The sequence below is a fragment of the Ictalurus furcatus genome, chromosome 10 (assembly GCF_023375685.1).
Source record: "Ictalurus furcatus strain D&B chromosome 10, Billie_1.0, whole genome shotgun sequence".
In the NCBI taxonomy this organism is placed as follows: domain Eukaryota; kingdom Metazoa; phylum Chordata; class Actinopteri; order Siluriformes; family Ictaluridae; genus Ictalurus; species Ictalurus furcatus.
Window position 1 is genome coordinate 10,741,193 of NC_071264.1, and position 13,241 is coordinate 10,754,433.

Below are 13,241 nucleotides of genomic sequence, written 5' to 3' on the forward strand. Positions count from 1 at the left end.
AGAAAAACCCAAAAAACACAGTGATCTCACCAACAACCACCACAGGGCAGGGGTGAAGGTATCACAGTCCACAGTTCGAAGAAGACTCAAGAGCGGAAATATAGAGCACATACCACAGGATGCAAACCTTTCATCAGCAGTAAGAATCAGAAAGCCAGATTGGAATTCGCAAAGAAATACAGAGACGAGCCACAAATGTTCTGGAACCAAGATTAACCTCTAACAAAGTGATGCAAAGGCCAAAGTGTGAAGAAAGAAAAGGATCTGCTCATGATCCAAAACATACAAGCTCATCGGTCAAGCACAGTGGAGATTGTGCCATGGCTTGGGCTTGCTTCTGGAATAGGTTCACTAATCTTTATTGATGATGTAACTAATGATGGTAGTAGCAGAATTAATTCAGTAGTCTACATAAGCATTCTGTCTACCAATTTAAAGAGAAATGCATCCAATCTAACTTCATCATGCAGCAAGACAATGACCCAAAACTCACTGGCAACACAACAAAGGACTTCATCAGGGGTGAAAAGTAGAAGGTTTTAGACTATCCAAGTCAGTGACAAGACCAACTGAGCATGCATTTCACCTCCTGAAGTGGAGACTGAAGGGAGAAACAACCCAAAACAAGCAACAACTGAAAGAAGCTGGATATATTTACAACCGTGGTGAGCAGAAAAGCATCTCAGCATGAATAAAACATTGAACCATGAGGTGGATGGGCTACAACAGCAGAAGACTACATCAGTTTCTACTCTTGTCAGCCAAGAAAAGGAATCTGATGCTATCATGGTCACAGACTCACTGAAAGTGCCCTGCAATGGACTATTATTCAGGGTGTATACACAAATAACCTTCAGTGTTCCTGGGATAGGCTCTGGATCCACCGCAAGGATGAAGTGGTTACTGAAGGTGAATGAACAAACGAATGAATAACCGAATGAACGAATGATAGTACTGGAAATTTACTAAAGTGGAAACTCAAAGCACTGTGAAGTTAACCAGTAGAAGGCAGGCACGGACTGGACATTGGGAAGTTCGGGAATTTTCCCGGTGGACCTATATACAGATATTCAATAGGTCATCTTAGCTGCAGCAACATGGCTGGTGCAATCCATAATAGCAGGTACATCACAACTGAAATTATCTAGCACAGATAAACACTGCTGACTGTTTTGCAATATTTTAAATAATTCTGATAATAAAAGCAGGCTATTAAGTCAAATGATGTGTCAGGTAATCATTACATTAATTCAACTTTGAATGTTTGCTTTCTGTACACACAAACATGGGGAGGAAAACCTCTGGGGGAAAAAAATACTTTTATCGTTTTACATATTAGCTGAACACAAACAAAACAAATGAACAGATTGTGTGTTTTTTTAAATTAATGATTCATTGATTGAGAAACATGTTGTGTCAGTTTGAATTTCAGTTCAAGTTCAAGTTCAAGTGGCTTTATTGTCATTTCAACCATATACAGCTGGTACAGTACACAGTGAAATGAAACAACGTTACTCCAGGATCATGGTGCTACATAAAACAGGACACTAACCCCATGATACGACAAAGAACTAAATAAGATCTACACGTTTTTACATAAAGTGCACATGCAAACATGTGCTAACAACACAGGACAGTACAGTACTACTAAAACAGGACAATAGACACAGTAACAGTGTTAGTGTAGTGCCGAACAGTACACAGTTTTAGTGTGGAAGTGTCCGATATAACAGGGAGTGTAAAACGATAGGTGCCAAAGATTAACAATATAATTTAAAAATAGTATAAATGTAAACATAACATGCTATGACTTAGTATTCAGCAGATTAGCTTATACCAAATATGGACATAGCGGTTATTGCAGTAGCAGCACAGTAAAGTGTATAATAGTGACAAGAAATTAAATATTACATTTTATACATAGTAGCGGCAAAAATGCAATAGAGCAAATGCAGGAATGTGCAAATATTGCAGTGGGAGTGGGATGGTGTTCAGTTCAGAGCGTGAGTGTGTGTGTGTGTGTGTGTGTGTGTGTATGTGAGTCCAGTCTCTGAATACTGAGGAGTCTGATGGCTTGGGTGAAGAAGTTGTTACACAGTCTGGCCCGAATGCATCAGTACCTATTTCCAGAGCAGAGGGAGGGTGAAAATAGTACACATTTCAGATTTTTTTTTATCAATGTTTTGAAACCTTGTCAACAAAATAAAAGCCTATTAACACAGAATGCATCATTTTATGCTTAAACGTCACAGGGATTAAATATTGCAGTTTGAATTGGGTTTCAGTGGGGATATTTTTGTCCTTAAGGTCCTGAGTGTAACTATTTTGTGTACCTAGTTTAAAATAGATTTATGAACGCAAATGAGGGTGAAATATTAAAATTCCAATAAAAATACACACCTTTTGCAAAATTTATGCTGTTTGCATTAACACAGACAAAACGATAATTTTAAAAAATGAAAAAGAGAAAAATGTGCATAAGGACGCACAAGGGTTAAAATGGATACATTTTTAGATAGAGGATGCAGTCTCCTAGCTGAGAAAGTTAATACAGAAGAGCCTAGCATGGAGAAAAAAAATAATAAAAAATTGCGAAAATTTGACAACTCTAGTGGGCCACAAAGTACGGAAGCCCTAAGTGGCCATGTATTATTAATTTTTTTTTCTGTTGTTTTCTCGTGATCTCGACTTAATTTTCTCATGATCTCAACATAACAAAAGTTGTTTACTCGTGAGCTTGACTTAATTTTCCTGTGTACTGGACAGCCATCATCCCGAAGTCAGTCGGAGTTTTTGAAAGGATTTTTTTGGTTAAATGCCTGAAATAAGGTCTGTGTTTAACACAAGCTCAAGATATGTTCACGTTTTATACTAAGACATAAATACATCAGTAATACCCCACTCAGGATTTTTAAAAAAGCTTTTACGTGTCTTGAAAAAGACGGTTGCTAACACGTGGCTAAATGGGACTACAGAGGTTGTCGGGGACATTAAACGTCATCACACCGAACAGGAAAACTCATCTACTACAGCCTTGTTGTGTTTATACTCGCACTCGCAACTCAAACTTCCCAACTTTTAGATTGATCAATTTATAATATTTTCCAATTGTATTGTTTTTTTTTAAAATAAAGCTTGAAAGAGTTGTCTGAAGCTTATAGTGGTGTAGTTCGTTTATAGCCTAACATTAGCTTTTTACTTCTGGCAAGTGTAATTAAGCTTCAAAATCTTATGAATCTTATCTTAATGAACGAAACATGTAAGAAACATAAACTTTTGTTGCTCACAGAGTTTAGTTTCTGCAATAATCCAAAAAGCCAGTGGAAAAATCCTATTGGCTTTTTGTGGAGGGAATCAGGGTGATGCTAACTTTTGGGGTGGCCTACAAAAACACCTCATCCCTGCAGGACTGATGACTTCCACATTAGTGTCCCACACTTGAGAAGGGGACACACACCCCTCTCTCTTAATGCAGAGATAAAGTCCATCTCTACAGCGGGCAAATTTTACATTGATGATGGAGGAGATGCCAACATGCATGTAACACCAGTCCCATTCACAAAGCTGGAGATTTTCTCACAATAAAAGTGAGAAAACAGCTTTTTGTTATGTCGAGATCATGAGAAAATTAAGTCGTGATCACGAGAAAACAACAGAAAATAAATCAATAATGCTTGGCCGCTTAGGGCTTCCGTAGTATGTTCTTCGTGATGTGATGCTTTTGGTCCTGATGCAGGCCGTGTTGTCGCTTTTTATCCACTGAACGGCGCTACATTTAACACAAGACTCGGTACCACGCAAATCGCGTCATATCCGGTCTATCATTGGGATTTGTTTGTTTTTATTTTTACTAGGAGGAGAGTTTTCTGTGGCTGCACTGTTTTGGTCCGCGACATCTTACGGGTCTAACAGTGCTTACGCCAATGAATGTCACCAGTAACGGATGCACTGGCCGATGATGTTTAAGCGCCTGCGAGACCATACACAGTGTTCCCACTGAAAGCTGTAGAGTCGATTAGCTGCCGGTGTTGGCCACCATTGACAGCTCGCTAGCCAGCTTGCTAACACGATTAATGCAAACTATAAAGCAAGCCGAAGATCACAGCTAGCTAGCAGGCCAGCTGTCCACCTGGACCGGAGACGAGGAAGAGCGCTTGCTAGCTAGCTAACTAACCCGGGAGTCCTCCGGTGTCCCAGCGATAATCATCCGACAGTGTTTCCGTGTCTTTCTGATCATGGGAAACGCCGCTACTGCCAAGAAAGGCAACGAATTAGAAAGCGGTGAGTAAAAAAAAAAAAAACACCACACACACACACACCAGGTTGTCAGCTAGCTAACTGTGCATATGTATCTGAGTAGGGTTCATGTTATTCTGTAAGGACAGCATTTCTCTTATTTATATCAACTAGCAAGCTTCTTCAGTTTGCAAACGTGAAAGCTTTCATTCATTGGTTAGCTCAGGGAGCTATCAGTCTGTAAGGCGTTAACCTGCATTTACAGTGACATTTACCTGATGGTGAAAGTCACCCACTGTGACATTTACCTGATGGTGAAAGTGATCCACTGTGACATTTACCTGATGGTGAAAGTGACCCACTGTGACATTTACCTGATGGTGAAAGTGACCCACTGTGACATTTACCTGATGGTGAGAGTGATCCACTGTGACATTTACCTGATGGTGAGAGTGATCCACTGTGACATTTACCTGATGGTGAGAGTGATCCACTGTGACATTTAGCTGATGGTGAAAGTGACCCGCTGTGACATTTAGCTGATGGTGAAAGTGACCCACTGTGACATTTAGCAGATGGTGAAAGTGACCCACTGTGACATTTAGCTGATGGTGAAAGTGACCCACTGTGACATTTAGCTGATGGTGAAAGTGACCCACTGTGACATTTACCTGATAGTGAAAGTGATCCACTGTGACATTTACCTGATGGTGAAAGTGATCCACTGTGACATTTACCTGATGGTGAAAGTGATCCACTGTGACATTTAGCAGATGGTGAAAGTGACCCACTGTGACATTTAGCAGATGGTGAAAGTGATCCACTGTGACATTTACCTGATGGTGAAAGTGATCCACTGTGACATTTACCTGATGGTGAAAGTGATCCACTGTGACATTTACCTGATGGTGAAAGTGATCCACTGTGACATTTAGCTGATGGTGAAAGTGATCCACTGTGACATTTACCTGATGGTGAAAGTGACCCACTGTGACATTTACCTGATGGTGAAAGTGACCCACTGTGACATTTACCTGATAGTGAAAGTGACCCACTGTGACATTTAGCAGATGGTGAAAGTGACCCACTGTGACATTTAGCTGATGGTGAAAGTGACCCACTGTGACATTTAGCTGATGGTGAAAGTGATCCACTGTGACATTTAGCAGATGGTGAAAGTGATCCACTGTGACATTTACCTGATGGTGAAAGTGACCCACTGTGACATTTACCTGATAGTGAAAGTGACCCACTGTGACATTTACCTGATGGTGAAAGTGATCCACTGTGACATTTACAGTGAGGGAAAAAAGTATTTGATCCCCTGCTGATTTTGTACGTTTGCCCACTGACAAAGAAATGATCAGTCTATAATTTTAATGGTAGTTGTATTTGAACAGTGAGAGACAGAATAACAACAAAAAAATCCAGAAAAATGCATGTCAAAAATTTTATAAATTAATTTGCATTTTAATGAGGGAAAAAAGTATTTGACCCCCTCTCAATCAGAAAGATTTCTGGCTCCCAGGTGTCTTTTATACAGGTAACGAGCTGAGATTAGGAGCACACTCTTAAAGGGAGTGCTCCTAATATCAGTTTGTTACCTGTATAAAAGACACCTGTCCACAGAAGCAATCAATCAGTCATATTCCAAACTCTCCACCATGGCCAAGACCAAAGAGCTCTCCAAGGATGTCAGGGACAAGATTGTAGACCTACACAAGTCTGGAATGGGCTACAAGACCATTGCCAAGCAGCTTGGTGAGAAGGGGACAACAGTTGGTGCGATTATTCGCAAATGGAAGAAGCACAAAAGAACTGTCAATCTCCCTCGGCCTGGGGCTCCATGCAAGATCTCACCTCGTGGAGTTGCATTGATCATGAGAACAGTGAGGAATCAGCCCAGAACTACACGGGAGGATCTTGTCAATGATCTCAAGGCAGCTGGGACCATAGTCACCAAGAAAACAATTGGTAACACACTACGCCGTGAAGGACTGAAATCCTGCAGCGCGCGCAAGGTCCGCTGCTCAAGAAAACACATATACATCCCCGTCTGAAGTTTGCCAATGAACATCTGAATGATTCTGAGGACAACTGGGTGAAAGCGTTGAGGTCAGATGAGACCAAAATGGAGCTCTTTGGCATCAACTCAACTCGCCGTGTTTGGAGGAGGAGGAATGCTGCCTATGACCCCTGGAACACCATCCCCACCGTCAAACATGGAGGTGGAAACATTATGCTTTGGGGTTTTTTTTCTGCTAAGGGGACAGGACAACTTCACCGCATCAAAGGGACGATGGACGGGGCCATGTACCGTCAAATCTTGGGTGAAAACCTCCTTCCCTCAGACAGGGCATTGAAAATGGGTCGTGGATGGATATTCCAGCATGACAATGACCCAAAACACATGGCCAAGGCAACAAAGGAGTGGCTCAAGAAGAAGCACATTAAGGTCCTGGAGTGACCTAGGCAGTCTCCAGACCTTAATCCCATAGAAAATCTGTGGAGAGAGCTGAAGGTTCGAGTTGCCAAACGTCAGCCTCGAAACCTTAATGATTTGGAGAAGATCTGCAAAGAGGAGTGGGACAAAATCCCTCCTGAGATGTGTGCAAACCTGGTGGCCAACTACAAGAAACGTCTGACCTCTGTGATTGCCAACAAGGGTTTTTAAACCAAGTACTAAGTCATGTTTTGCAGAGGGGTCAAATACTTATTTCCCTCATTAAAATGCAAATCAATTTATAACATTTTTGATGTGCGTTTTTCTGGATTTTTTTGTTGTTATTCTGTCTCTCACTGTTCAAATAAATCTACCATTAAAGTTATAGACTGATCATTTCTTTGTCAGTGGGTAAACATACAAAATCAGCAGGGGATCAAATACTTTTTTCCCTCACTGTACCTGATGGTGAAAGTGACCCACTGTGACATTTAGCAGATGGTGAAAGTGATCCACTGTGACATTTACCTGATGGTGAAAGTGACCCACTGTGACATTTACCTGATGGTGAAAGTGACCCACTGTGACATTTACCTGATGGTGAAAGTGACCCACTGTGACATTTACATGATGGTGAAAGTGACCCACTGTGACATTTAGCAGATGGTGAAAGTGACCCACTGTGACATTTACCTGATGGTGAAAGTGATCCACTGTGACATTTACCTGATGGTGAAAGTGATCCACTGTGACATTTACCTGATGGTGAAAGTGATCCACTGTGACATTTACCTGATGGTGAAAGTGATCCACTGTGACATTTAGCAGATGGTGAAAGTGACCCACTGTGACATTTAGCAGATGGTGAAAGTGACCCACTGTGACATTTAGCAGATGGTGAAAGTGATCCACTGTGACATTTACCTGATGGTGAAAGTGATCCACTGTGACATTTACCTGATGGTGAAAGTGATCCACTGTGACATTTACCTGATGGTGAGAGTGATCCACTGTGACATTTACCTGATGGTGAGAGTGATCCACTGTGACATTTAGCTGATGGTGAGAGTGATCCACTGTGACATTTACCTGATGGTGAAAGTGACCCACTGTGACATTTGGCAGATGGTGAAAGTGATCCACTGTGACATTTACCTGATAGTGAAAGTGACCCACTGTGACATTTACCTGATAGTGAAAGTGACCCACTGTGACATTTACCTGATGGTGAAAGTCACACACTGTGACATTTACCTGATGGTGAAAGTGACCCACTGTGACATTTACATGATGGTGAAAGTGACCCACTGTGACATTTACATGATGGTGAAAGTGACCCACTGTGACATTTACATGATGGTGAAAGTGATCCACTGTGACATTTACCTGATGGTGAAAGTGATCCACTGTGACATTTACCTGATGGTGAAAGTGATCCACTGTGACATTTACCTGATGGTGAAAGTGATCCACTGTGACATTTACCTGATGGTAAAAGTGACCCACTGTGACATTTAGCAGATGGTGAAAGTGATCCACTGTGACATTTACCTGATGGTGAAAGTGACCCACTGTGACATTTAGCTGATGGTGAAAGTGATCCATTGTGACATTTAGCAGATGGTGAAAGTGATCCACTGTGACATTTACCTGATAGTGAAAGTGACCCACTGTGACATTTACCTGATAGTGAAAGTGACCCACTGTGACATTTACCTGATGGTGAAAGTCACACACTGTGACATTTACATGATGGTGAAAGTGACCCACTGTGACATTTACATGATGGTGAAAGTGATCCACTGTGACATTTACCTGATGGTGAAAGTGACCCACTGTGACATTTACCTGATGGTGAAAGTGATCCACTGTGACATTTACCTGATGGTGAAAGTGATCCACAGTGACATTTACCTGATGGTGAAAGTGATCCACAGTGACATTTACCTGATGGTGAAAGTGATCCACTGTGACATTTACCTGATGGTAAAAGTGACCCACTGTGACATTTAGCAGATGGTGAAAGTGACCCACTGTGACATTTAGCTGATGGTGAAAGTGACCCACTGTGACATTTACCTGATGGTGAAAGTGATCCACTGTGACATTTAGCAGATGGTGAAAGTGATCCACTGTGACATTTACCTGATGGTGAAAGTGACCCACTGTGACATTTACCTGATAGTGAAAGTGACCCACTGTGACATTTACCTGATGGTGAAAGTCACACACTGTGACATTTACCTGATGGTGAAAGTGACCCACTGTGACATTTACCTGATGGTGAAAGTGACCCACTGTGACATTTACATGATGGTGAAAGTGATCCACTGTGACATTTACCTGATGGTGAAAGTGACCCACTGTGACATTTACCTGATGGTGAAAGTGATCCACTGTGACATTTACCTGATGGTGAAAGTGATCCACTGTGACATTTACCTGATGGTGAAAGTGATCCACTGTGACATTTACCTGATGGTGAAAGTGACCCACTGTGACATTTAGCAGATGGTGAAAGTGACCCACTGTGACATTTACCTGATGGTGAAAGTGACCCACTGTGACATTTAGCTGATGGTGAAAGTGACCCACTGTGACATTTAGCTGATGGTGAAAGTGACCCACTGTGACATTTAGCTGATGGTGAAAGTGACCCACTGTGACATTTAGCTGATGGTGAAAGTGACCCACTGTGACATTTAGCTGATAGTGAAAGTGATCCACTGTGACATTTACCTGATGGTGAAAGTGCTTTTTTAACTTTAGCGGTTAGCAATGTTTAGCTACAAAATGCTTTACACTGGTTCTCATTCACCCATTCACACACACACTCACCATGCAAGGCACTAGCTTACCATTGGGAGCAACTTGGGGTCCAGTGTCTTGCCCAAGGCACGTGGAGTCATGTGGGCCGGGAATCGAACTGCCAACCCCACAGCTGCCCAATCAGTGTCCATGTGTAATTAGCATGCTCTGTCAACCCTGGATCACCCGAATAACTTGCGCCACAATGTCATGAGCCATCCAACTTTTGGAAGATGACCACCACGCTTGCGTCACTGGAAAGAGCAATGTTAACCTAGTAGGAACTGGAGAAGCTGCATGATTCTGCCCATGTAGCATCTGTGCACCTCTAAGTACTGCCCAGGGGAGCTCCAACCAGCACTGGTAACCTGGCTGAGGGTGCCAAAACTTTACTTTAGCTGCTTTTAGGGAGACAGCTACCAAGGTGTTCAGTTCATTAGCGAGAGAAGCCGTGAAAACCAGAGTCTCAGGGGAAACTTTGAAGCCACAGGCCAGACTCTGTGTCTAATCGCTGAATGTGGGTAGAGTCAGTGGACGTGGAAATGCATACAGTGAGGTAAGTCATGGCCAGTCTGTACGGACCTCAGGAGAACCTCAGTCAGCAATTTGGTATTGGCAAAGAGGTCTACCTGTGCCCTGCCAAGCTTTTACCTGATCCTAGTCACAACAGCATGTCTACTCCACCATTGTGCTGTCCTTGTAAATGAGCTGTTATCAGTGAGGCTAAGCGTGGTCCATCTGAGGAGTTTTTGTGCAAGGCACAGAGCACCATCCAACCATATGCCACCCTACTGGCTAAATACACATGGCCGATCTATTTAGCCATGCTGGTTTCCAGTTTCAGAAACACTTCTCTCCAGATCTTCTATTGCCGCAATTCCAAAGAGTGACCTTGGCACACAGGGTAACTTTCACGCAGCCCATTTACGTTGTGTGGCGTGGATAGTGCCAGCCACACTTGGCGAAGTGTGAAGTTCACCAGATTGGTGAAGCGCCGCTCAGTATCCTGGGCTAGGTGTCCCACTGCCAGGAGAGTGGTTTCGCTTCATTTGGGTCAGATTCAACACCAAATTTAAGGTTCAAATCTACCACCTGGGTGCACCATATCAGCATTGCCACTGCTGTGCAGTCAGTGCAGGGGACTGCTTCTCTCTGACACTTAATAGCAAGGCTATTAATACACATAGCTGTTATTTTTCCTTAGGCGTTGCTTGTAGGTGCGTGTGAGGTTCCAGTGTGTGTACGAGGTGAGAAAAAGAGGGAATGACTGAATGATGGCTGTGTCACAGTAGAATTTACGTCAATTATTTTGTCATACAGTCATGGTCTCGGCATGCGTTTGCACGCACAAGAACATAACCAAGTGATATTCACTCTGGAGGTTAGGAGGGGTGAAATACAACTGATTATAAGCTACAAACAAATTAACAAATCTCCCAAAATGAATTAAATGTGTGTTTTGGTCACAGCTTTGAATAATTGAGCATATTATTTCATGTTTGAAGTTTACTTTGTCAGACATTGGAGATAAATTTCTTAAAAGGACGCACAGATGAAATTATTGTTAACAAAATTGATAAAGTTCCGTTAATAGGTGGCTGTTATCCAGTGGAGTCATGTAGCTAGAGATCAGCCTTTACAAAATGACGGTCTAGCCGTGGAGTTCTGTATCATCTGAGGACTTCATCTTAAGCGTTTAAGTGCTTTACAGTTTAATGTGGACTTCTTCATTATAATCTTCATTATATTGTTATTCATTTATAATACATATTATATATTTATTTATTACTTGTTTTTTATTTTTGTAACTTATGTTCTGTTTGTTGAGAGTTATACGTAAGACTTTGTTGTAACAGAATGGAGGATGCCGTCTCATTAAAGTCAGTCACTAAGGAAAATGACTGAAGCAAATGACGGCGTGCTATCAAAACTATATTCTCAGCTCAAGTTCTGAACCTGTAAGTCTTAACCAAAGCATGTATTTTTGAACATATTTGAAAATATATCTGTCTGATTGAAAAAAAATTATAATAAAGGTGCATTTATAGCTGTAATATAGTGCAACTCTTGTGGTTTTGAAACGTACCTAATTTTGTTTTAAAGCTCTCATACAATATATTTACATGCATCCAAGGTAAAAAAAAAACACTTTATTGTGCTCATAATATAAATTGAAGCATTACCTTTTTCCCCCAGTGTCAAAAACGACTCATTAAATGATCTGTTCTAAAGGATTCATTCTAAACTCCTCCTTTCAGAGAGCATACTCTGCTCTGATTGGCCAGATGCCCCAGTTTGTTCTGATTGGTCTACCGCTGTCAGCGAGCGGCCGATGAAGACCAGAGGCGGGGCTTTTTTGTTACAAACCTATGTAGGTTAGTACAGGAAGTAAGTCTGGAATTACTAACGATTCGTTTCAGCTGTTCAGAATTGCTTCCTTCTTTCGGGAGTCAATAACTCTGTTTGTCGTGCGCTTTGATTTTTGAAACGTTGCAGACTTTTTACCTTCACAAACAGGTCTATAACACACTACATGAAAGGTAATATCTGAAAAACCATAATGGGTGCACTTTAAAAGGAAAGATGCTGTAACACAAATTGAAACTAGAACTCAATGCAAATGAAACATTAATATGTATTTGTAAACAGGTATGTGGAATTCTTTGTTTTATCTATTTATTTAATTATTTGTGCCAGTTATCAGTTTATAATTTCATTGTAAGATATGCATGTGCCCTTGTCCAAGCTGAGGTTAACTCTACAGAACAGCTAAAACATGAAGATGACTATATTCAAGTAAATATTTGGTCTAATTTTGCAAAAAAAATTAACTGTTTAGTCGATTGTTAAAATGCTAAAAGCAGATTAAAACAAAAGTCAATGGAAATTTTTTTTAAAAAAGGGACGCAAGATCAAAACATCTAGTGGCACTCTGGAATATGTCACAATATTAACAGTCATCTTGCAAAAGTAATACTGACTATGTCATTACGTAATGAATAAAACATAACGGATGTGCTGTTATAGGAAAATGATACAGGAGCCGTTATAACAGCGTGCCCTGTCCTCTCATACCACAGCAATTACTTTTTATTTATTTATTAATGAGCGCCACATAATGCTTTTTAACAGGTTACAGTTACATTAATGTTGGAACAACTGTCAGACGACTTCCTAATATTGCTTTGCATTTTAGCAGCTATAAATATGTTTCCTCATCAGTATCTCTTTCTTTTATCTCTCTTTATGTCAACAAAGAACAACAAGGAAAAAAAATGCAGATTGTCATGTTAGTGAGAAACCAGAAAGCCCCAAGTCCCCTGTCCTGAAGACTTTCCTGTTGTGGAAAAATGATCGCCTTCTACAAAGCAGTGACACCGGAGACTCCTTCCATAAATGTTAAATAAAAGCTTCCTCAATTGTATGGTTTTATTTTTCTTTTCTTTGTTAACACATTTTTACACTAGCGCTAGATTATGTAGATCATCTGGCATACAAATACAAGTCATACAAGTGAATGAGTTGTTACTATCGAAATGATTACGTAATAGAGCGAACATATTAATCGTTTGAATTACAGAGTGTCACTACTGTCTGAGCCACGCTGCTATAGAAAATGACTCACTGCCCTCTGACCAATCAGATTCGAGAATTCAGCAGCGCTATGGTAAAATATATAAAAGATATATGAACAACATATATACAGCTGTTTGATACGTACTGTTCACACTTCATGTAATCCTGCATATACAGT

General features: G+C 41.0%; 1 long non-coding RNA gene across 3 annotated transcripts; it reads left to right on the top strand.

Moving 5' to 3' along the window:
• Positions 1-3,553: 3,553 nt before the first annotated feature.
• On the top strand, positions 3,554-12,909 carry LOC128613630 (uncharacterized). 3 transcript variants are annotated; one of them, XR_008386915.1, is made up of 4 exons: positions 3,554-4,281; positions 11,344-11,445; positions 11,746-11,875; positions 12,746-12,909. It is a non-coding gene; the product is annotated as an uncharacterized LOC128613630 (long non-coding RNA). The 3 variants fall into 3 exon arrangements; XR_008386916.1 differs by having other exon boundaries at positions 11,746-11,862; XR_008386917.1 differs by having other exon boundaries at positions 3,555-4,281; positions 11,746-11,858.
• Positions 12,910-13,241: the final 332 nt, after the last annotated feature.